We start from the raw sequence: 24,329 nt of genomic DNA on the forward strand, positions 1-24,329 counted from the left end.
CGTTGGTTCATAGCCTGGTGCTGGGTTAACCATGAGGCTACTCTTCCTTTCATTCTATGTCACTTGTAATAAACATGATGGTATTATTACTTTTCATTCTTGCTTCAAGTTGCTTCTTTTGAATTGTACTGGTTAAGTAAATGCTGCCATTTTAATTGGCTTATGCTGAAGGGTAACACAATATATCACGCATGACCTCAATAATAAAGTAGCACTCTCCACGTTCAACTAATTGTAAACAAATGTCATAGAAATCCTGAAATAAAAAAAGTCAGTTTGAATTGATGGCACAGCTAGATTGCTAATGCCTTTCATATTACGGGTCTTCCTTAGTTGTTAGCTCAGTTTTAACCAAGGGATGTTTGAAATTTAGTGATTTAGAGTTTGGTTCACAGAGGGTAGGTCTGATTAGTTCCAGGTTACCTACTAAATATATTCATTTTGTTAGGGCCCCCATAATATGGTATAAGCATAACTGTGAATGAGATAAACAAGCTAGAATTCAGGAAAGTAGGTGTTTTGTAGCACACTATTTATTAAGAAATGAAGTAATCAAAGTGAAGCATTAAGACGCACTAAAACAAGGTGGTGAAATTGGCCTTCCCTTTGATCTCCAGAAGGAATCACGAAGGAAAATAGCCTATGGCATATGTATCAGCTCCTGGCTTTCTGTAAGCATTTCCCTCTTAGCACCTCCAGTCCATCAGTTCCTGGAAGTGGTTTTTGGCACTTCCAGACCCCGGCGCTCTTCAGAGCCTGGAAGCTCGCACACATACTGCATTGTCTGCTTCCGCCTGAGCCTCTCTTTCTCTTAGCTCCACGAGGTGCAGCAAGCACAGTTCCCTCCTTTTCTGCTTCGCCCTTCATTTTTCCAGCCATTCCCTAGAAAGCAACTGATGGTTAAGCGCCTGCCCAGTTAATGCCCCGAAATCCGCCGCAGCCTGCAAACTAAGAGATGAAAACGAGCTTCAGGAAAGAGCCTGTTTCCCTGCCAGCTGCAACATTTTACATTCTCTGAGCCCATGGCAATTTACTGCAGAGCATACAGCTCTCCCCCAAACCCTATTTAGTCACATCTTCAAATTAAAAACTGTCAAACTTTGTCACATTGCCAAAAACCTTTTCTATAGTAAGATTTTTTTGTTACTCTCTGTCAATGCATCTTTGAAAGTAATGTACCTCCAGTTGCGCAATAGAAATGATAAATAGCAGTTAAAGATGTGCAAATAGCTCACTACAAGCTTCCAAATAAGAGAACTCACAGTTGCTGTCTTAAGAAAAGGTTATGAAAGGAGCGGAGGCTGCGCTTCACAAAGCAATGCAAAAAACTGCCTGTTACATGCGATTACAGAACACCGGAAAAGCTCCTGTATAGCAGAGATAAAAGGAAACCAAAAAGCAAGGCAAACAATGTGAGGAGGAAGGCATAAAAATAGAAACAGTTCATTACAGAAGAAAAGAATGAAAGAAAATATGCATTGCCTTCCATAAATTTAACTATTGCACCATTGGTGATATTTCAAGTAGAGGTTCAGTAAATGCATACCATTGCCTTTCCCTTTCTTCTCCGCCCTCCCCTGCTTCCATTCCCTCTCCTCCCACGTTTCCCTTACCATAATCCCCTCCCTCACCCTCCTGGAATAATCACCCTTGTATTACTACTAGTAAAAGAGCCTGTCAGAAATGCAGTGATTACATATACCTTTGCCTCCTGGTTTGCGAGCAGGGTGTGGAGGGAGGGCTGCTTGTGTTGGTGTGTTCATCTGAGTGAGCAGATACAGTCTGTCTGCTGGCCGATGAGTAAAAGTGTATGCAAGTTATTCTGTGTTTCTGAGTGTGAAGATATGGGGGGGGTGTGATTGTGCGTTTGGGGTGTGGGTTCTGTGCATGCGTGTGTGTGTGTGTGAGAGCGAGTGAGTGGATGGGAGGAGTGTAACTGTGGTTGGTGGAGAGCGAGCGGTTCATGCCACCATGGCTTCTGACTCCCTCTTTACCCCCCCCCCCCAGTCTCTCTCCATAAAGCAAATGCTGTATTTTTGTGCCACTAAGTTTATTAAAATGTTGAGATGCACGCCTCTTTGTTTTAGGTTAAAGAAAACCAACATAATTGGGTAGCAATGGTATACAAAGCAAATTAATGTTAAAAGATACAAAGCTTTTGGAATTACAAAAGTCCCTTCTTTAAATCTGTGTCCCACCTCAGGAGGCAGCAAGGGTGGTAGAGGGGGTTTCACTCAACCCCAGTGATTTGAACACTCGGAGTGTGGGGGGGGGGAGGGGTCTGGAGACCATGTGACCCCTTTAAAACATGGCAGCCCTAGGTAAGTGGGAGCCACCATTGCATGGTTCACAAACTTGCAGTATTTGGAACTTAATAAACAGAACTTTTAGTCTGTAAGTCCTCTGGGGATAGGGAAATACTTGCTGTACCAAAATGTAACTCACCAATGAAAAGGTCTGAGCTAAAACTAAACTAAAGCAAAATGTACAAAATAAAATTATAGCTGTGTGTGTGTGAATATGTATGTGTAATATAAATGTTATGTATATGGAGAGGAGGAATAGTCTAGTGGTTAGAGCAGTGGGCTACAAACCAGGAGACCAGGGTTCAAATCCCACTGTCACTCCTTGTGACCTTGGGCAAGTCACTTTACCCTTCATTACCTCAGGTACAAACTTAGGGGCAGATTTTCAAAGGCTCCACGTGTAACCCGAGAAAATCTGCCCCTGTGTGCACCGAGCCTATTTTGCATAGTCTCGGCGGCGCACGCAAGCCCCGGGGCTTGCAAAAAGGGGCGGTTTGGGGGCGTGGCAGTGGTCCAGGGGCGGGGTCGAGTGCTCCAGCACAGTGGCCTGTGCCGGGGCATGGCGATCCGGCAGCTTGCCGGTGCGCGCAAGTTCCGCCTGCCTCGGGCAGGCGGAACTTTTGGAGTAAAGGTGGGGTGGGGGATTTAGTTAGGGATGGGGGGTGGGTTAGATAGGGGAAGAGAGGGGAAGATGGGGGGGAGCCAGAAAAAAAGTTCCCTCCAAGGTGCTCCGATTTCGGAGCGGCCTTGGAGAGAACGGGGAAAGCCATCGAGGCTCCCCTCGGGCTCAGCGCACGCAATGGGGTGCACATGTGTGCACCCCATTGCGCGCGCCGAGCCTGGATTTTATAACATGCGAGAGGCAGCATGCACATGTTATAAAATCGGGCGTAGATTTTAAGATCTGGCCCTTAGATTGTAAGCCCTCTGGGGATAGGGAAATCTACAGTACCTGAATGTAAACCGATAAGATACCTCAGATCAAATGTTAGTGCATAAAAATAAATAAATAAATAAACAAACAAACAAATAAATAAATAAGTACATAAATGTAGTACACGTATAAAGAAAGAGTCTTACATTGAAAGCATCTGCGTGGACCATACACCACTGCTATAATTTTCATTGAATTATGGCATTCATTTAAATCAAAATTAGAACTTACGACTCCTTTATTATAATAAAGTATATAGTAAGGGGAGGTTGGTGTAACTAGATCCTGCTATAGGTAAGTTGGGCTAGAGAGAAGTTTTATTCATAGCTGTGAGTGGGTTTATATTGTCTACAATGGGAAGACAGAGGTTAAGGCACAGAATTCTCTTATCGAGCCCCAGGGAAAAGCAGCCTGAGTAAAGCTGTGAAGAAAAAACAAAAAAAAGGGGGGAAAAACCTACAAGAGAACAGAGTTTTCTCCAGGAAGTAAGAAGGTTTGGAGCTCCACCTAAGTTTCAGCTGAGCGGGAAGTCAGAGAAAAAGAGATGGCAACCAGAGAAAAAAGGTCTCTGAAGGAATCAGTTCACAAAACCCCCGCAGTGCGGACTCTGTGTGAGACAAAACACTGAGATCCGCTGGGGCTACACTGGAACTATCAGGAAATCTGCCTTCTGCGGCTAAGGAGCAGCACCGTTTGAGGAAACTGTCCTGAGATGAGGGAGGGAGGGCTCCCAAGAGGTCAAGATTGTTTGCGAAGGAGCAGAATTGCTGGATGAAACGCTGCCAGCGACAAGAGCATTGCTTTTATAACAGCTGGTCTGAGAGGAATAGGATTGTTTAATAAAGCTTCCAGGAAAGTTAAAAGCCCTAAATGGCGCTTGACTTCCAGCAGCAAACAGAAGGACCTATATAATGGTTGGCTAGAGGCTCAGCTGAAGCACCTACAGAGAGAGCTGGACTACAAGGTGATGCTTCACAGTAGTGCTACAAATAAAATGTAATACAGGAACTGAAAAACAACCAAACAATACATCATCAGGACTATTAGAAAGGAAGAATTTTATTGCTTGTTCTGAGTTCAATTTGAATAAGTGATTTGTAAGGAGAATAATTTTCAGAGAATGTAATAATGTCCTAGTTTTATGTTTTTACTTTTTAATATATTTTGTTTTTATTATGCTTGTAATCTGCTTAGCATGTGCCATTATAGGCAGACTAGAAATAATGTAAATAAATACATATGGATTTGAGAATTGCAGCCCTGAAAAGTAGATTATAGACAAGATGGAAAAACTGGGGTGTCTGTGTGAGGCTATATCAAGGGGTAGGGAAGAGCTGCAGTGATGCTGCTGCTCCTTCAGGTTGTGTACCTGACAGTAATCCGTTGCAGAGGAGTTTCCACTTTAATCAAACAGCTTTTTGGACTACTTCCTTGGTTTGGGAGACAAGGAAGATTTTTCCACCTTTCCTATCTCTGTTTTGATTTTTTTTCCCCCTTGTTTGGGGTTCAGAGACTATTTTTGTTCCATTTGGAACTGAGTGCCCTCGGTACCTGGGACTCAGTTACCAATGCATTGGGAGAGAGTTGGAAAGAACCTGAAGGCCGAAGGAATCATTCTAAGGGGGAGTTCTTTCCGTTGCCGAAAAGAACAGGAGCTGAAGGTATTTCTAAAGACTGTGCATGCTACTGAAGCAAGTGAGAGGTACATGAGAAGAGCGTGCCGCCCATCTGGTGCTAAACAGGAGAGCTAAAGTATTACAGAAGGCTTCAGGAAAAATAGGAGAACTGGGACTATGTTCTGATAAGGAATTGGGACTATCTTACTAACCACCCTACAGAAGGGAGGAGCTGGGATCAAATTGGGAAATTAAAGAAGGACTGAACCATCTTCAAGCTGGGCAAATCTGAGAAACCTGAGTAGTTGGTTACTGGAAAAAGAAAGAGATCAAATGTTAAGCTTCCAAAGGAGTCAAGAGGCTTTGCTGAAAGAGTGATATCACAAGTTTATTAATCTTTCTGCTGCCCTATTATTTATTGACTTTATTTGAAATACAAATTGAGTACTTAAATATTCTTCAGACATCAAATCAACTATCGGTAAAAGAAGCTGGAAACCACATTATTTCTCCGTGTGCTTTTTGGATATCAGAGACCGTGATTATTATTAGCACTGGTTACAAGGCTGGAAAGGGGCTTGTACAGGGACTACTGCGAAAGGAACTCAGAGTGTAATTACTATCTGAGGAGAGACTGAGAGAGTTGCTGCAAAAAGGGTCCATCCACAAATCCTTTTTCTTTCTATGTGCCTCTGGGTGCCAGTTGAAAGATCCGTCCCTGTCCAGGGGTTACACTAGTAAAACAGACAAATGCAGATTCCGGAAAAGAGAACTGGAAAACAAGTTAGACATCTCATTGCTGGGTAGAATGTGCTGATGTCAGAAGGCCTGTGTACAGAAAATCAAAACAAAGTCACATGCCTCATCCTCTGAAAATTGTTTAAACACCTTTAAGTGTGTATTTTCTGTTACCTGCTGAGATTTCTGGATCAGTGGGGTAGAAATTTTATAAATGAAATAAATAAATAAGGAGAAAAATACAAGAACAGCATTGCTAATAGAAGTGAAGGATTGGTGCAAAGGAATTAGGCACTGTAGGGGGAACCCAGCTTGCCGCACTCCTCCAACACACATACAATTACAAATTATTCATTTATAACAGATTTTACATGAACAAGAACATTCAAAGCACAGTCTTCTGAGGTAAAAATATCACTTACAACATGTATATGATATTTACATGCACGGCTGGGGTGCCAACCAGAATACCCTGCAAAAAAGTAAAAAGGATCCTTGGAATCGGTATTATACCTATTTCAACGTATTTTGGGTGTGGGCTTGGCCCTCAAAATTTCAATATAGTAAATCTCCCATACTAAAACAGCAATAACTGTCAGCACTCAAACACTGACAACCCTATTTATGAAAAGGCAAACACTGCAATTATTACATCAGTCCCTAAAATGCCAATACATCATTCATACATATATTGGATCTCCTCTGAAGTTTGTAAGCCAGAAGTGCCTTACAAAAGTTACAGCATATTTGTCGCAAATAATACCCTTGATGCCTTCACAAATTACAAACTTAAGCTGGCCACTCATAAGGCATTAGTTGATATGTCCTATGAAATCTGCTATCTCCTGGCAACTTCATGGTGCGGATCATGATCCCCACGCTCTCTTTAGAATTGTACAAAATCTTACTAAAACCCCTGACATTGCAGCAAATGGGAGTAATACTCCCAATGGAATACCTGAGAAGGATGATTTCTTAGATCATTTCTGTACTAAGATTAATATGATCTTTATGACATTCTCCTACGTTACCTGATACTACCCCTGAGACACAGTCAAGCTTTGATTAGATTTGTCCCTCTAAAGTAGTGATGATCCTAACATTTTGCCAATTGACCTGAATGTCCACCACAGTTCTCTTGGTTGGGCTGTAGCTGCTTGTCAGTCAACAAGACAATGTGCCTCTTGCTTTTTTCTCTGGTTCTTTTTCAGCTATGGAACAAGCATTTTCTCCTTATGAACAAGGTTTGATTGCTTTCAATGCTGCTATTCTAAAACATCTTGCACATGCTCCTGGATCTGTCATTCGTTTACACTCCACGCATGATGTTAAAGCTTTATTATCTCTGCCTCAATTTACTTTTACTGCACCACGCCTTGGTGTTTGTGTTGCTACTTTACTGAATTCCAATGTTTCTTTAATTCCTCTTACTAAATCTGATCCTTTCCACTTTTTACTGGACCTTCCTGAAGGCAGTCCTCCTATTCTGCATTTGTGTGGCATTCGTGCTCTGCCTTTGCCTGAAGACATTGTTATTTCAAATGCTCCTTCAGATCCTGGCATTTTTTAGTTTACGGATGCATCTCTTAATGGTATAGTTGGTTTTGCTGCTATACAAATTGATTTCCACGATAATATTTTGCAGTGTGAACAAAGATTACTACCCCCAAGTTCAGTCAGGCTAAACAGTAGCTAAGGCTATTGCGTCCATCAATCCTTCCTCTTCTCCTATAAATGTATGCAGTGTTCCTCTTTTGAAGGCAGTTAAAGATATAGTCCCATTTATTTCCAAACTTGTCAATGTATCACTGCAGGAAAGTTATTTGCCTGGCAATTTAAAACGTGCTTCTGTCATACCACTACCAAAAAAGCTAGGCCTGGATCTTTCAGATGCAGCTAGCTACCATCTGGCTTCATCCTTGCATTTATATCAAAACTACTTGAGATGTTTGTGTTATAGCAGTTGAATGATTTTGTTGAATCCAATCAAGTGTTGGACCATTTCCAATTTTGATTCAGGAAGACCTTAAGCACAGAAACCCTTCTTTTCTCAAACATAGACTCCATCCGGAGGGGACTTGATGGTCATTAATATGTTTTAATATTGTTAGATATCACCGCAGCTTTTGATACTCTCAATTATCAGGTCCTTTCTCTATTGCTTGAGAAAATATGGTATATCTGGATCTGTGCTCAAGTGTTTTAAATCGTATTTAAGCAGAATATTCTAGAAGATCAGCATTAGTAATGATTGCTCACAATGGTACCAGATTTCAACAGGCATGCTCTAGGGCTCAGTCCTCTCAGCCTTTTTGTATCATATCTATCTTGCTCCAATTTGTAGGTTGTTGTATGGCCTCTGTGCTGGTTATCATTTGTAGGTGGACGATATTCAATTTTTTATTCCTATTTTATCATTGTGGTCCAAGACGGTTGAGTCTACAACAATCTGTATTTCTGAAATCAGATGGTAGCTAGCTCATAATAGGGATGCTCATTCATTTAGAAGGAATGCACAATCCGCAACGTATAGGTCCCTATTCGTTGCATTCGTGGGGTTCCGAAACGTATGGCAAAATCCCACGAATGCAATGTATCACTAACGAATAAAATCCCCACCCTCCTGATCCCCCCAACACTTGCCAAAAGTCCCTGGTGGTCCAGCAGGGGTCCTGGAGCGATCTCCTGCACTCGGGCCGTCGGCTGCCAGTATTCAAAATGCCCTTTACCCTTACTATGTCACAGGGGCTACCGGTGCCCTGTCACATGGTAGGAGCACAAGATGGCGCCAGCCGTCCATTGCATCTACCATGTGACAGGGGCCGACCAATGGCACCAGTAGCCCCTGTGACATAGTAAGGGCAAAGGCTATCGGCGCCATTTTGAATACCAGCAGCCGACAGCCCGAGTGCAGGAGAATGCTCCAGGACCCCCGCTGGACCACCAGAGACATTTGGCAAGTCTTGGGGGAGTCAGGAGGGTGGGGGGTTGAAGTTAATTAAATTTAAAGGGTTGGGATGGGTGTTTTTTTTTTTTTTTAACTTTAATGGGAAACGAATACCATATGTAACTAATGGACGAATCGGGGTCCCCGAAAACGGATGTAACAGATTTGGGTCCCGACGAATACGAATACCGAATCAAACGTATCCGTCCCTGCTGAACATCCATAGCTCATAATCATGTGGTCTTAAATTAGCAAAGACTGAGGTGCTAGTGCTATTATGAAGAATGTCCATCTTTTCTCTTCTAACACTAGTCATTGACAATAAGATTAACAGTTGAATCTCATTTGAAGAGTCTTGGGGTGCTCATTGACATGAAACTGACTTTTCATCATCATATCAAGGCTGCAGTCAAGGCAGGCTTTTTGATTTATTTATTTTATTTGAAAAATATTTGTAAATCACCTTCCTGATTACATCTCTCAAATTACATGGTTTAAAACTCTTGCTTGGTATGGCAGATTTTCATTATGTTGTCGAAGCATTTATCTTGCCTCTTCTTGACTACTGCGGTTCTGTGTATATTGGGCTTCCAGAATATAGCTTATGTGGGCTTAAGTTGCTGCAGAATGCTGCTGTCAGGCTAATTTCGGGGCAAGGACTTTGCGATCATATTACTCCTGTTCTTGCAGATTTACATTATTGCCAGGTCACTGGGAGGCAAAGTACAAAATGGCACAGTTTGTACATAAGCTTCTTAGCCTAGACACTTTTCCTTGGGCTAATTCTATGCTGCAGAGTTGCAATCCTCCACCTTTTCTGTAATCATTTCAAAGAGGTCTCTTAGATGTCCTTTCTATTTGTACTATCACACAAAGGGTAATCTTTAAAGTACCACTCTCTATCTCACTGTCATAAACACAACCACAAATCTTAGAGAGAGACACAAATTTAAATTAATTTTTTATTATTGTATTTACTTGAAAACCCACATATATCCCTACATAGACATTTAAAACTAAGCTAGCACATTCACACATTCATACCCCACAATAAAATATCACATGAAGTTTGAGATGTTAAATGGAAATCTTCCAATATTTTTAGTGATAAATACACATATTAACCTAATCATTCAATAATACAAACATGTACTTAAAAATTATCGTATGTAAAATTATTATCTCAATCCCATGTATAATGATCATCAGTCATCACATGGTCTATACTATATCCGCATTCATTTATTCAGGATCATATGTTCACTGAGTCCGACAAAAGATATCTTCGTTTCGCCTCTATTATTGGAGGCTTCCTCAGGGACTTATATTTGCAAATTTTGATTGTATTCATGCACTACAAAATAATAAATGCATCATTATAAATATTGACCACACTACAAACTAAATCACTAATTATTCTCAACTCATACCTTGAATACTGTACTAAGCTAAATCGGTTCCTTCACAAATAATCCATAGTATCATTTTATCCGACTCTCTCACTAACATCTTCAAAATATCATTGTGAATAAATTTTATAAACCAACCTCTCCACTGAACTAGCGCTACAAAGCTCCACTATTTTCCAAACCACCCTACACTCTACACTTGAGACGACCCACTCATACGCAACCCAAACGAACCTCAAAGCTAAAGTTACTGTTTTAAACTCACTTAAATCGCAGTCCAGAGCCCAAGTCTACAGCATTTCCTTATAACATATCGTTTACTGAGCTCACGGTTCAAGATTCCTGTTTTGCGGCGTGCGCCTCAAATCATTATTATGCGCTTAGCTTTCATTCATTATCATTTTAACCGCAACCGCCAGCCTGCATACTCAAACTGCCATGGTTCTGCAACAATATAAGCAAAAAAACCATCATTAAAGCATAACTAAACCAATTTTTACTATGAACACTTACTTAGGGGAGTCCCATCAACGTTGTCCCGTACTCACGTTTCCTCGGAAGTGACGTCAAATGGCGTCACCCGCAAAAATGTGAATTTCAAAAAGTTTACAACAACTTTATATAGATGAAACAATTCCTCCTCCACAGATCAACAAATTAGCACAACTACCCTCTCCCTAATTGCAAATCGAGATAAACTCAAACAATAAGAAGATTAATGAATCAAGCCAGACGAATCATGCATCAAAAAGCATGCATATGTTAAACGCTATCAGAAAAAAGCACTCCACTCAATGGGTCCATTCAACCCAGTTGGGGCCATCGTATGCCAACTAAAAATAAAACGCTGTTCTATTTTCCTTAAGAGTGATGACAGGTCCCCTCCATGTTTGAGCGTGACCTGTTTAATAACAAAAATCCGAATATCATCCGCAACATGATTTTTTTCAACCCAATGGTTCACTAGGGGAGCATGCTCCCGTAACGATTTAATGCGGCTTCGATGTTCAATAATACGGAACCGTATAGATCTTACTGTCTGCCCCACATAAATTAAGTTACATGGGCAGACAATAGCGTAAACCACGCCACTGGTGTTACAATCAAATACCTGGGGAATACTTTCTATTTGTACTTTCTATTTGTACAGCATGCCTGGCAGATGTTATGCTAACATGTGTTTTGTGGATCCTTGGGTGCTGTGGAGATGACCACGCCCACAGGGAGGAGCCCCGTGAGGAGCCACAGCACTGGGCTAGACTCGTACACACAAAACACAGAGAATCTTTATTTAAACAGCTAGAAGATCTCCACCAGAGGTGGCAGTAGTGAGGCAGTCTGTAGTTGTAGTCTCAGGGACTGAAGAAACAGCAAGGAAGGCTGTCTAACAAAGCTGTGAGGGCAGCAATACAGAGTTAGCAGCTGAATGTCCAATCTGGATTTCTTTATTGAGCAGTAACATGAATATGTAAACAAGCCCAACTCAGGCCGAGTTTCGCCCTCTTACAATGGGGCTACATCAGGGGCTCAACTTATATCGTATTGTGGTTAGTGAATATCCAAGTCTTAAATAAGACTGTATAACAAATAGTTATTAAACAGGCTTGAGAAATCATGTATGGGCAGCGGCACCTCTGTCTCTCATTCAATCGTAAATGCAAGGACTTTCAATATGCCGGTGTCTTGTTTAAAAAGCTAAAAAATGCGCCAAAAATATTCCTTGTGCTTGAGAAATCATGTATGGGCAGCGGCACCTCTGTCTCTTATTCACTTGTTATACGAGTGAATAAGACACTGGCATATTGAAAGTCCTTACATTTACGATTGAATGAGAGACAGAGGTGCTGTTGCCCATACATGATTTCTCAAGCCTGTTGAATAACTATTTGTTGTACAGTCTTATTTAAGACTTGGATATTCACTAACCACAATACAATATAAGTTGACCCCCTGATGTAGCCCCATTGTAAGAGGGCGAAACTCGGCCTGAGTTGGGCTTGTTTACATATTCGTGTTACTGCTCAATAAAGAAATCCAGATTGGACATTCAGCTGCTAACTCTGTGTTGTAGTCTCAGGGACCTTGGCAGAAGGAGCCCTCCTCTTCTAGATGACATCAGGAGGTTCCGCAACAGGTCTCCCAGCGAGGAGATATTGTGGAAGAGATAGACTGAGAGAGTACTCACTGGGGTTAGCTGTTGGTATGCGATTCCACCAGGTATGTTGTAGAAGGTACAGGCACCAAGAGGAGTGAGTACCTGTTCCTGTAAGGCACCTGAAATAAAGCAGAAGGCCCCTGAGGAGTGGGTACCCAGGTTAGTAATTACCCCGAAGGGCAGAGAGAGAGCTTCCTGCGGCAGCACGGAAGCAGCAGAGTAGCGTAGACAGGAACAGATTTGAGTCCTTGCTAACTCAATGAGCTAGCAAACTAGTGAAGGTAATATACCCGGATGGCGTGACATCAGCATGAGGGAATGCCCTCGAGGTTCGCGCCAAGGGTGGTACAAAGACATGGGCTGCGCGCGTGCGCGCACCCTAGTAGGTACCTGGGAGGAGCAATGGCGAAAGGCTGCACCATAGCCATTCTGGAGATGCCAGAGAGGTTGGCTTGATGACACTGCGGTAGCCATCTTTCCCAGGTAAGCGGGAGGAGCCATGAATAAGGTGAGGCAAACGTGTAGAAGCTGTCGAGGACACATGGACACAACAGCAGAAACTAAGGAATGAGCATTTTTGGTGGCTGAACCAACTTTTAGAACACTCTCTTCAGAGATCTTAGACTTACATCTCGTACAACAATGTTTAAAACTTTTCTTAAGACATCTTTTTTGAAGGATTTTTTGTAAGCTGGTTAAGTTAATAAAGAACTGATCCTTTGTTATTATATGTTACATTGTTTTTATTGTATTTCAGTTCATGTAATATGGTTGTTTTATTATATCTTTGTTCATTTGATATGAATGTTCTTATTGCAAGTTGCCCAACGCCTGGCACCAGGCAACTAATAAATAAATAAAATAAAAAAAGAACAAGCCAAGTTGCTATAGATCCTAACATAGAACCTAGCAAAATATGTCACCTCGATCACACATGCAAAACACCTGCAAACACAAACATGCTCACTAAATGCAGAATAACGTGGCAAAAAAGTAGAAATACAAATATGCAGACAAAAACTGAACTGGAGCCCACAACACATAAGACTCTGAATGTAGTACAACAAAGGAAAAACCAAAACATTACAATTCCTCATAACATATCAAATAAAATCAGAAAACATAAATCATCCATGGAAGTACACACATACTAATAAAAAGAATACAAATTTCAAAACAGCTGATGAATAGAACAACATTCAATAATTTCAAAGTCATACAAATTTTCCAAAGACCAGTAAAATATTTCAAAACAGCAGACACAAATGCCAACAATACTTACAAATTTAAAGTTCTAGGGATAGTAAGCCCTCTTGCAACTGCTGAGTTGATACTGCCTGGCTCATGAAGATACGGACAAGACCCCAGAAGGTAAAAGTGGATATGCCAACAGGCTCAGGCTTCACCTGTACCAGACATCTCCCCCCTCAGGTTGAGCCTTTAGGCTCTGGGGACCAGCAGGACTTGGAATGAGTCAAGCAACAGATGAGGCAGGTGGAGGAGAGGGGAAACAGTCCAGACAAGGTCAGGACCAGAAGATCAATCTGAGGATGGATGATTTATAGGGAAGGCATGGCAGGCATAAATAAGATGAGGCAAGACAAGGCAGGATGAAGACAGGTACACAGCAGGGCAAGGCAAGGCTGGAGGAAGACAAGAACACAGTAAAGCAGGAACGAGGCAAGGTAACAAGGTACCAATGACTGAGTGCTGGAGGACCTGTTGCTGAGGGTTTGGCATGCTGCAAGGCTGCCCTTTAATTATCCCGGGCTGATGACATCATCAGTATGTGTACAAAGGATTTCCTGCCAGAGGCCCTACAAAGGTCATGAATGTGCATGCATGCCTAAGGAGATACACATATGGTCGAAGTGGCAGCAGAGAACCAGTATGGCTGGGGCCCAGGCCCAGTAAAAGTAGAAGGACACCAGCCACAGCATGGCTACCATGGCCTGTGGAGTGTTAAAAAACTAATAAAGATAAAAAATCCTCTGCGGTTCATATCTGGGATTTTTTTTATTTCCAGGTGCCCTGAGATTGTCATGGATTTCTCAGGGGAACAGGAGGGGGGTTGTTGCTCACAAACATTCTCCTCTCTCACTCTCTCACATGCTCGATGACAGGAACATGACCTCACACACCCAGACATGCTCTCTCTCTGAAACATACACACAGATACACACACACACACACACACACACACTCACACAAAGTCATGCTCTCTCTCATACCCAGACTTGCTCTCTCACACTCACTTTCTCCCCCTCCCTTTCAGAAGTACAAGCTTCCTCCCTCAGCCCCCATGGTCGATGGAACTCTTCCTCTTTCTTCAGGTCCAGGGGCTAATATTGTTCTGCTTCCTGTGCCTAATGGACCAAGGCCATGCTGCTCGTCTGGGCCACTGCTCCTCTTCCAACTGTTGACCAAGGTCGATGCTGCTACTTCTTGGGGTGGGTAGGGACCATGCTGATGATCCGCCTCCTGCTCTTAATGCCACACGGCCCAGGGCCGATCTTACCTCTTCCTGCAGTGGGAGATGCACTCTTCGTCCTCCTGCGTCTAGTGGCGACAGCATGGCCTCTCCTCTTTCTTCCTGCCTATGCACACTCCCTTAGCCCCCATGGTCAATGGAACTCTTCCTCTTCCTTTTCCGGGCCATATGAGTGGGAAGAAGAAGCAGCCAAGCTGTCGTCACTCACAGAGGTGCTGTCTAAGCTGCCTAGTGCTTCCAATGAGCCTGTAGAACTGCCAATACTAACTGACTATTTTGTGGAATGGAGAGAGAGAGAAAGAGAGAAGACCCTCAAGTACTTAATGATGCAATCAGAGACCAAGAAAAGTGGCAAAAAGATACAGAAATAGTCTCAATAGTATTAAAAAAAATAATTCTAGGTCTGTCTAGATATGTTGCCCATATAAACTATTTCCTATGAACTCTAGAATAGGCTCTCTTTGACACAATGCAATTATTGAGAAGAGAACTAGCTGTACATTTGAGATTGAGATCATTCTCAACATATCCTGGCTGAGGAAGGAGGTTCATTTCAGTCAAGATATATGCAAAACAAACCCATTTGAAGACACTCTTCTCCCCTGACCCCCAAAAAGTTAGTTTGGATGAAAAAAAACAATATTTATTCCACTCAGTAGGTTCCCATGCCACATGCACTAACGACACTTTTAAATTCTTCATCAGATTTTATTCCAATCAGAAAGAGAAATAATCCACAGGAAGGGAAGAAACTCAAACACAAAACAACAGAATCATAAAAATGAGTGCAGAATAAGTCTTGAGCTCAGTCCATAAAAACATGGTAGAAAAGTTCTGATCTCCTATGTGGCAGTTATAACTTGAGACCCTCCCACTGAAAAGGCCATGGGCAAACTGAACCAGCCTCCCTGCTTAAATTGAAATTATGATAGATCATGGGGCATTATACAATTTATACAATTTCTCAGGTGATGAAGTCCATTAAAGGAATAGGCTTTGATTATGTTACAGGCCTTATAGCAAACACTCAAAGTGAGCAATTGTGGAGCACAGGAATAACAGATACTCCCCTCCCAGGGAAACCCCTATGTTCTGGAAGAAATGCAATAAGAGCTCAAACCAGCTAGAAATGGGACTTAGAATAAGTTTACAGTCAAGATATTGAATGACCATGGTGAATAAAACTATTCACATTTGCCATTAAATAAATGCATCCCGGAGGTTCTGCACATATAAACCTGGGGTACTCTAATCCGGCCCACCATTACTGATTAGTAAGAAATGTCCCTGTCCCTCATGTAACAGCACTTGATGGGTTCATTCATTTAATTTTCCACCAGGTTTACTTTGTGACCAACATAGCCATGATAATATAAATGTAAGCATACTCTGATGTTAATAACACAGCTCTTCTGCAAATACAATTTATGGCAGACAAAAAAAAAAATGCAGTGCTGGCAGTTTCAAACTGCTGCTAATCTGCAGCATCCCACGAAATGCCGCAGTGACCCAGGAGCGACGGCTTTCACTTTAATAGAGCTGCCGTGAGTCACTGTGGCACAGACATAGATTGCTGGGAGCTTTAAATCAAGAAGCACCATATAATATTTCTTTTTAAGAATATTGGATCTGAACTGTGTAGGGCTCTCTCTTATTTTGTACCCAAGAGTAAAAACCCTTTTTATAAATCAGATGCATTGTTTACATCACTAGAGAGCAAAACTGTTTCTATGATTTAGGATACAAGTCAAATCTGGAAGCACATCATGCAGCTGCTATTAATATAATGCACTGGGGGAAGGCGTGCGATAGCTAAATTGGATTTCTAACTTGTAAAACTCTCCCGAAATGCACGGATTTGCTTTTACAACATATCCCATTTGCTTTCCTTTTCCCTTTCTGTCTGGTGGTAGATGGGACAGAAAATCAATTTTGACATCCAAGAACCAGGAGGTTAATGTCAGAGGATTCCGTCAGTGTGTCTGAGTCAAACAGGCCCATTTTCTTTTACCTACATTGTGATGCTCTTTGATGATCTTTTCACATCATTTATTAAGTTTCTACAGAGTGGAGGGGGCCGGGGGGGGGAGAGGCCAGTTCACTTTAAAGATTTTTCTTCTATGAAGCTGGCAGCTATAGTCCAATTTCCTCAACGTGCACTGAGCTGGAGATTTCAGCGCACTTTAATCACAGGCACCAAAATCATCTTCTAGCGCCTTTCCTTACGAAGAACTATGCCAAAACCAGAATTCCTTTCCACAGTAGCTTTCAAGAGGTGCTCTCCTGTAACAATTCATGCTTCCTGTTCTAGTTGCCCAAGGAACTGCTAACAATTGCCCAAGGAAATGCTAACAATTAGCATTTAGAATGCAACAGAAAACGGACAAGGAGGGCAACTGCCTTAGCTTTCAGAAGCCCCCCCACAAATCCCAGGTAGATGGACAATTCTCAAGGGGATCTCTAGATGCCTAACCTTAGACTTACATGCCTAGGTTCCAAGGTCAGAAAATTACCCCGCCTCCAAACCCAGTGGGAACGGCAGCTAAATGTAAGCGCATTGTTCCACTGCATGGCTATAATTAACTGATGACAAAAATGGTTGCTCCGAGAGGGCCAATAAACACATATATTTACTAGCGCTTACTCCACCCCCACAGAAATAGCAGCTCGTGTAGTTAAATCGCCAAGGAGAACACAGATAATTTTCTTAGGAAAATTAGTTATAAGATACATTGATAGAAAAACACCCATAGACCTTGAACCTAAACTGATTACTGAATTTTTGCCCCTATGTGTTGCAGGTGATGAAGTACTGCTCAAAAAATGTGGCATACATGCCTAAATACCAAACACAGAAAGCCAAAGCACTGAGCCGGTGATCGTTTTGGTGCAGTTACTGCAGGAGCGGTTCTATAATGAGGCAGGGTGAGGCAGCCGCTTCAGGCGGCAGAATTTTGAGGTGGCAAAAATTGCCCCTCTCAAAACACCCCTGTGGCGTCCGCCTCATGCTGCCTGCCCCTGCCCTTGCTGCAGCTGCACACTGCCTCACACTCACGCTGCCTGAGGCGGATTGGCCTATCGGGGCTTCGGGCATGCTCCGGTGGGTTGGTCACCCCAGTTAGGTGATAGGTGTTGGTCGTCGTGGCCACATGCCTACAGAGTCGTGGCAACCGACAGCAGCCTTGTGATATTTTTCGGAGAGCGGGAGCCTCCCCCTGAGGCCCTCCGTTTAGTGCTTGCTTTGTATTTTCATCGCGGCAGCAGCTGCAGTTCCATCAGTCTATTCGCTGCACTTGTACCGACCCATATTTTATATATATATATATATAAATAAACTACTTTAGGGCTTAACAGACCTACCACACCAAATTTCCCACACCAAATTGCCACCCCCTCCCTCAAAAGCCCACTCAGACTCTCCTCTCCTGGGCTCTGCCTCGATTTTCCTTGACCACCAATTTACGGTAAGTAAAAATGTTTGTTTTACTTATTCACAGAGGAGGAAAAAAGTGAACATAAGTGAGCATGACTGAAGGTATGAGGCAGTGAGGGTGTGTATGTCAGCAGGTATGAGCATTAGAGTGCAAGTGTGTCAGTGAGCTTGTGTGCAAGGGAGAGAATGACAGCACGTGTGTGAGTGTGTCAGTGAACATGCATGTGAGCGTGACTGACCATGTGAGTCAGTGCAAGTGTATCAGTGAGCATGTGTTTTAGGGAAAGTGAATGAGTCAGCATGTGTGTGAGAGCACACATAAGGCTGGGAGTGGGAGCATGTGTGTCAAAGCAAGCAATGTGTGTGCATGAGTTAGCATATGAGTGTATGTGACAAGTGTACTAGACAACAATTAATCATGACCATCTCAAAGTGACAGGAATCAAAAGTTCCCGGATATGGAGAACAGGGATTTTTTTTCTATCTTTATTAGTTTTACTTATTGGATATTATTTGATGTCTCTGCTGTTTTTGAAATATTTTATTGGTGTTTGGGAAATTTTCAAAAATTTGTATATGAGTTAAAAATTATTGGATGTTCTAGTCATCAGCTGTTTTGAAATATATAATTTTAGCATGATTTTCCTATTGTGATTGATGTTTTATAGTTTTTGATTTTATTGTTTGATGTTTTATGAGGAATGATGGTATTTTCTGTTTTTCAATTGCTCTATTGCATAGAGTCTGATATTGTAATTTCCAGTTCAGTTTTTGTCTGCATATTTCTGTTTATATTTTATTCTATATTTGGTGTTGATCCATCTGTTTTCTACATGTATGATCAAAGGGACATATTCTGCTGGCATGTAGTTTCTGTGTAGGGATACAGCAGCCTGGCTTATTTTGTTTTCCTAATAGGAGGTGTATTGGTGTTTTAGAACCTGGTATCACATCTGTAGAGTTGTCTTTTCAAAGGTAGGGTTGTTACTGCTTGAGTGTTGACATTCATTACTGTTCTGGTATATGAGGTTTATTTGTTTATTTAAAATATTTCTAGGCCACTTATAGCTAGGGATGTGCAGCAGGGATGGATTTGTCTCATTCGGTATTTGTATTCGTTGGGACCGAAATCCATTGCATCCATTCTCAGGGGACAGCGATCCGTTCATTAGTTACATATGTATTCGTTTCCCAAAAAACCCCCCATCCCAACCCTTTAAATTTAATTAACTACAACCCCCCCACCCTCCTGATCCCCCCAAGACTTGCCAAAAGTCCCTGGTGGTCCAGCAGGGTTCCTGGAGCGATCTCCTGCACTCAGGCCATCGGCTGCTGGTATTCAAAATGGCGCCGATAGTCTTTGCCCTTACTATGTCACAGGGGCTACCGGTGCCATTGGTCGGCCCCTGTCACATGGCAGGAGCACAAGATGGCGTCGGTCATCCATTGCTCCTACCATGTGACAGGGGCCGACCAATGGCACCGGTAGCCCCTGTGACATAGTAAGGGCAAAGGCTATCGGCGCCATTTTGAATACCGGCAGCCGACAGCCCGAGTGCAGGAGATCGCTCCAGGACCCCCGCTGGACCACCAGGGACTTTTGGCAAGTCTTGGGGAGGGGTCAGGAGGGTGAGGGTTTATTCGTTAGTGATACGTTGCATTCGTGGGGATTCGCCATATATTTCGTGACCTCCACGAATACAACGAATATGGCATATACGTTGCAGATTGCCAATACTTTGCAAATGAATGCACACCCCTACTTATAGCAAACATATTAACTAAGTAGATTACAATATAAACATAAAATACATCATAATAGATTTACTGTATTATCATTGTAGTTCAGTTTACTCGTGGCTTTCTGAGGGCCAAACCCACATCAAATGCATTTTACAATAGGCCTAATAACAAATGTCTTTTTTGCAGAGTTTTCTGGTTGGCACCAGTGCAGTGCATGTAAAAATAATATATATATGTTATATATGAATATGAATATATATGATTATCTTTTTTCATGTACAATATATTATAAATGCACAGTTTTTAATTGTGTGGTGAGGGCTAGTGTATAAAGTTTGCCTAGTGAGCTTGATATTCTTGCATTGACCTGGTGAGAGTGTGCCACACACTGACCCCCACTATTTACCCATTTCCCACTTCTCCAGGGGGCAAATGCAGCGGAAATGTGGGAGGCAGGTTGTAGGGTTCCTGGGAGTGTAGCAGGGCTGACAGCTTCCAAGAAATATTATCAGTGATACACCATCTGCCACTTCTTTGGGAATCCTGACCTTTCTTTTCCCCCTTCTCTAGCATTTCCAATCACCGGAAGGTCAGACTCCAATGACCCCTCGATGATTTGATCTGTGCTGTGCCTTTGGGGCGAGGGGAGGGGGGCACCATTCCATCCCTTGCCTCAGGCAGTAGCTTGCCTTGAGCCGCCCCTGAGTAACTGATACCGAACAGGTTAGAGATCTGAAAACTCATGAAGCCAAGATACACCATGGTACTGCAGACAAAGCCTTTCTCAGGATTGACAAACTCCATATCACTTGGAGATAAGAATATAAGATTTCCATACTGGGATAGACCAAAGGTCCATCAAGCCCAGTATCCTGTTTCTATCAGTAGCCAATCCTAAGCAGTGGATTCCTGCAACTCCATCTTAATAATGGTTGATGGACCTTTTCTCCAGGAACTTGTCCAAACATTTTTAAAATGTAGATAAACTAACATCTTTTACCACATCCTCTGGCAAAGAATTCCAGAGCTTAATTATCCACTGAGTAAAAAATATTTTCTCTTATTACCTTTAAGTGTACAACATAAAATAGTAAATTTGAATATTTAAAAAATATATATAAAAAAAATTTGAAATGCACTTTATATCCCCTGCCAGCAGTTTATATGCAATTAATATCCTACTGTTTATTTTGAAAGCAAATGAATCCTAGGCAGTAAGCTCTCTGCTTTGTTTGCAAGGTCTGAGGAAATCTATAAGGAGATTGCTCAGTCAATGCTTGATTACAGTATCTAAGAGAGTTAGGGTCTGATTCACTAAAAGGGGAATTTTCAAAGAGTTGTGCACATACAAATTAGCAGATGTGCATGCAAATAGCTCATATCTGCGTAAAGGCTATTTTATTAAGTAATGGTGCACAAATAAATTTGCTCGTATATAATAGGGGCATTCCAGGGCAGGGCTAACGTTTACATGTATGTTACTTTTTTATAACCTGCCAAGGTGGCGTGTGTGTGTATGTTACCTGCATTTATTTACACCTGCTAATTATCTGGTGTGAGAATAAAAGTCTTTATAGCCAAATACAGACTGCATGAGGGGTCAGGGAAAACTGGAGGGGGAGCTCAAACTGAAGAACCAGGGGGAACGTAGAGGAAACCTGGGCAAACTGGTGGACTAATTGGTAAAACTGGAACTTCCTTCATATACATATGTTACAAACTTTGATGACTTACATGCATAAAAGCCAAGTGCTAAGGAAAATATACAAGTTAAATCTCCACGTGTAAACGATTAAAATTAGGAGCACAAACACTCGTATAGAGGATATTTGCACTACTTATCTGGATAAATTTGGACTTGTCCCCGTAAGTGGCGACTTTGTTGGAACTTAGCCGGATAAGTCTCATTAACTGCTACTTATCCAGCAAAGTATATAGCTGGATAAGCATTAAAGCGATACTATCTGGCTATGCTGAAAATATATGCGAGCATGTTGTTTGAGTAGAATTAAGCATATTTTATATAGTAGGCACACCTTTGCGTACATGATACAAAACACGTGTGACTGCGCACGCAGGCCCATCTACGTGGTTTATCAGCGCACTCGCACATGTATTACAATTAACCTCTACACTTTTTTCTCCACAGGAACAGAAAGGGCGAAAGGCCTTAAGTGCACAGACCAATTGTTGAATGAGAATAGCGAGCGATGGTTGCTGAGGACCCAAGAAAATCAGGTACAAGCAAGGCAAAACAATATACTTCAGTTAAAAGAAAGAAAGAAAAATATATCAGAAGCCAAAATACCATTAGCAAGAAGAAAGCATGCCAATAATTACAAGGAAAGGTTATTTTTGGTCATTTTTAAGATTTAGTGGGCAGTAATATGTCCTAAAGAATTTTTTGGGATAACTGCAAAAATACACTTTTAACTCTTCAATGTGTTATCATATTATAATAGATAAACTAATTCTAGGCATCATCAAAATGTAACATTTTCTGCCTTTATCACCACAGGTCTGTGGTGATGATATTGATCAATAATGTATCTTTACATGTAAACAGACCAATTATATACCCTTTTTTATTTTTGATGCAATTAAAATAGTAACTACTAAAAGTTCACTTCTTTAAACAATATCTTTTGTTAATAATTCAATTCTTAAATTTAGCTTTGACTGATTTAGTTGTCTTCCATTTTCCAAATGAAAGGGATTTTAGAAAAAATCAGCTGTCACCACCATTTTGTAAGGCATACCTCTATTATCTTGCTTTTCCATTGCCTTGCCTGACATGGGTCCATGTTTTGAACTGACAGTTCTTCCTCAGGGTGTGATCCACCAAAATATCTATAAAATAAATATTATCATGAAGCATATGATATACCATATCATTCAAAATAAAGCAGTACAGAAACCTGTGATATCTTGGCATTCTTAGCTTCATCTTGGCAGGAAGATGGAAAATTATGTCATCATTAGTATTTCCATTCATGCTATGACTTTATATAGTGTTGTCAATTAAATGGTATCTTTCAAATCAAGGAATGCCATTTCCACATTCAGGGCTCAAGGGGCTACTGTGCTCAAATAAAAAATCCATTGTTCACAGAAATTCAAATGCGCTGAACAGTTCTGATATATATCTTAGGACACAGGCACACACAGGTGAATCTTGGTTGGATGTTTGTACTTGGAAAAAATAAGTTGCATGACACTATACAGATTGTCAGTCATCCTTTATGATTGTGTGCCTGTGTCCTAAAATATTTATTGGACAAACACAGCATATGATTCTTACATGGCTTATGGAACATAACAGCTGTGTACCAACTTGTAAACTCCAAGCCCCTATCATACAGCATTGTGTCAATTATACTCACACATTTCAAGATCTAAAATGGAGAGTCCCAGAATGGGTAAAAGACACACCATAGGGGATGGGGTGGGGGAACAATTTAGTACATTTGAATTTCTGAACAATGGATTTTTTTTTATTTGAACACAGTAGCCCCAAGAGCACTGAATGCAGAAATAGAGTGGTATTCTTTGATTTTAAAGAAACTATTTAATTGACAACATTATATGAGGGCAATAGCATGAGTGGAAGCTGACATCATTTCCTGTCTTCCTGCCAAGATAGGGAAGCTGACATCATTTCCTGTCTTCCTGCCAAGATAGGGAAGCTGAGTGATGTGGTATATCATACACTTCATTATAATATTTATTTTTTAGACATTTTGGTGGACCACACCCTGAGAAAGAACTATCAGTTTGAAACATGGACCCATGTCGGGCAAGGAAATGGAAGAGCAAAATAAGAGATGTGCCTTACAAATTGGTGGCATTAGCTGATTCTTTCTAAAATCCTTTTCATTTAGAAAATGGAAGACAACTAAAGGAGTCAAAGATAAGTTTAAGAATTGAATTATTTAAAAAAGTTATTGTTTAAAGAAGTGAACTTTTAAAAGTTACTATTTTAATTTCATCTAAAATAAAAAAAAGGTATGTCATTGGTCTCTTTACATATAAAGACACACTATTGATTAATATCACCACTAACCTATGATTTAAAATAAGGCAGAAAATGTTATTGTGTGAAAACACATTTTGATGATGCCTAAAATGAGGTAATCTATTATAATATAGCGACAACATAATGAAGAGTTAAGGTATATTTTTGCAATTGATAATTTCTCTTCATATTATTAATGTAATGTCTTCTTTTATATTTTATATACTTGATTGATTTTATTTACTAATGCTGTGACATTTGTAAACCGTTATGATGGCTCAACCGAATGATGGTATATAAAAATCAATAAATAAAATAAAATAAATAAATAAATAGCAGAAGGATATATTGTAACATTTTGGGAAATAAGGATAATGAATGACATGCCTCAAAATATTTGGAACCAGGATAATATCTGGTAAATTTTCTTATCAGTAATGAATCTAAAAAATGTTAGGGGTAGGCCAGTGCCAAAAATAACCAAGAGTGTATGAGAAATAACGGCTTATGTTGTATTGAGTTTAGTAAAGTCGTACTGAGTT

General features: G+C 41.1%; 1 protein-coding gene and 1 long non-coding RNA gene across 8 annotated transcripts in view; one reads left to right on the forward strand and one right to left on the reverse strand.

Moving 5' to 3' along the window:
* Positions 1-24,329, reverse strand: part of TPK1 (thiamin pyrophosphokinase 1) — an 831,917-nt gene that overhangs the window by 159,032 nt on the left and 648,556 nt on the right. The gene's annotated exons all lie outside the window — the stretch shown is intronic.
* Positions 21,931-24,329, forward strand: part of LOC115084564 — a 35,322-nt gene continuing 32,923 nt past the window's right edge. The window contains exon 1 of the long non-coding RNA XR_003854595.1: positions 21,931-22,010. This is a non-coding gene — a long non-coding RNA (uncharacterized LOC115084564). The remainder of the gene's footprint in view (positions 22,011-24,329) is intronic.

Source organism: Rhinatrema bivittatum, chromosome 2 (genome assembly GCF_901001135.1).
Source record: "Rhinatrema bivittatum chromosome 2, aRhiBiv1.1, whole genome shotgun sequence".
Classification (NCBI taxonomy): Eukaryota; Metazoa; Chordata; class Amphibia; order Gymnophiona; family Rhinatrematidae; genus Rhinatrema; species Rhinatrema bivittatum.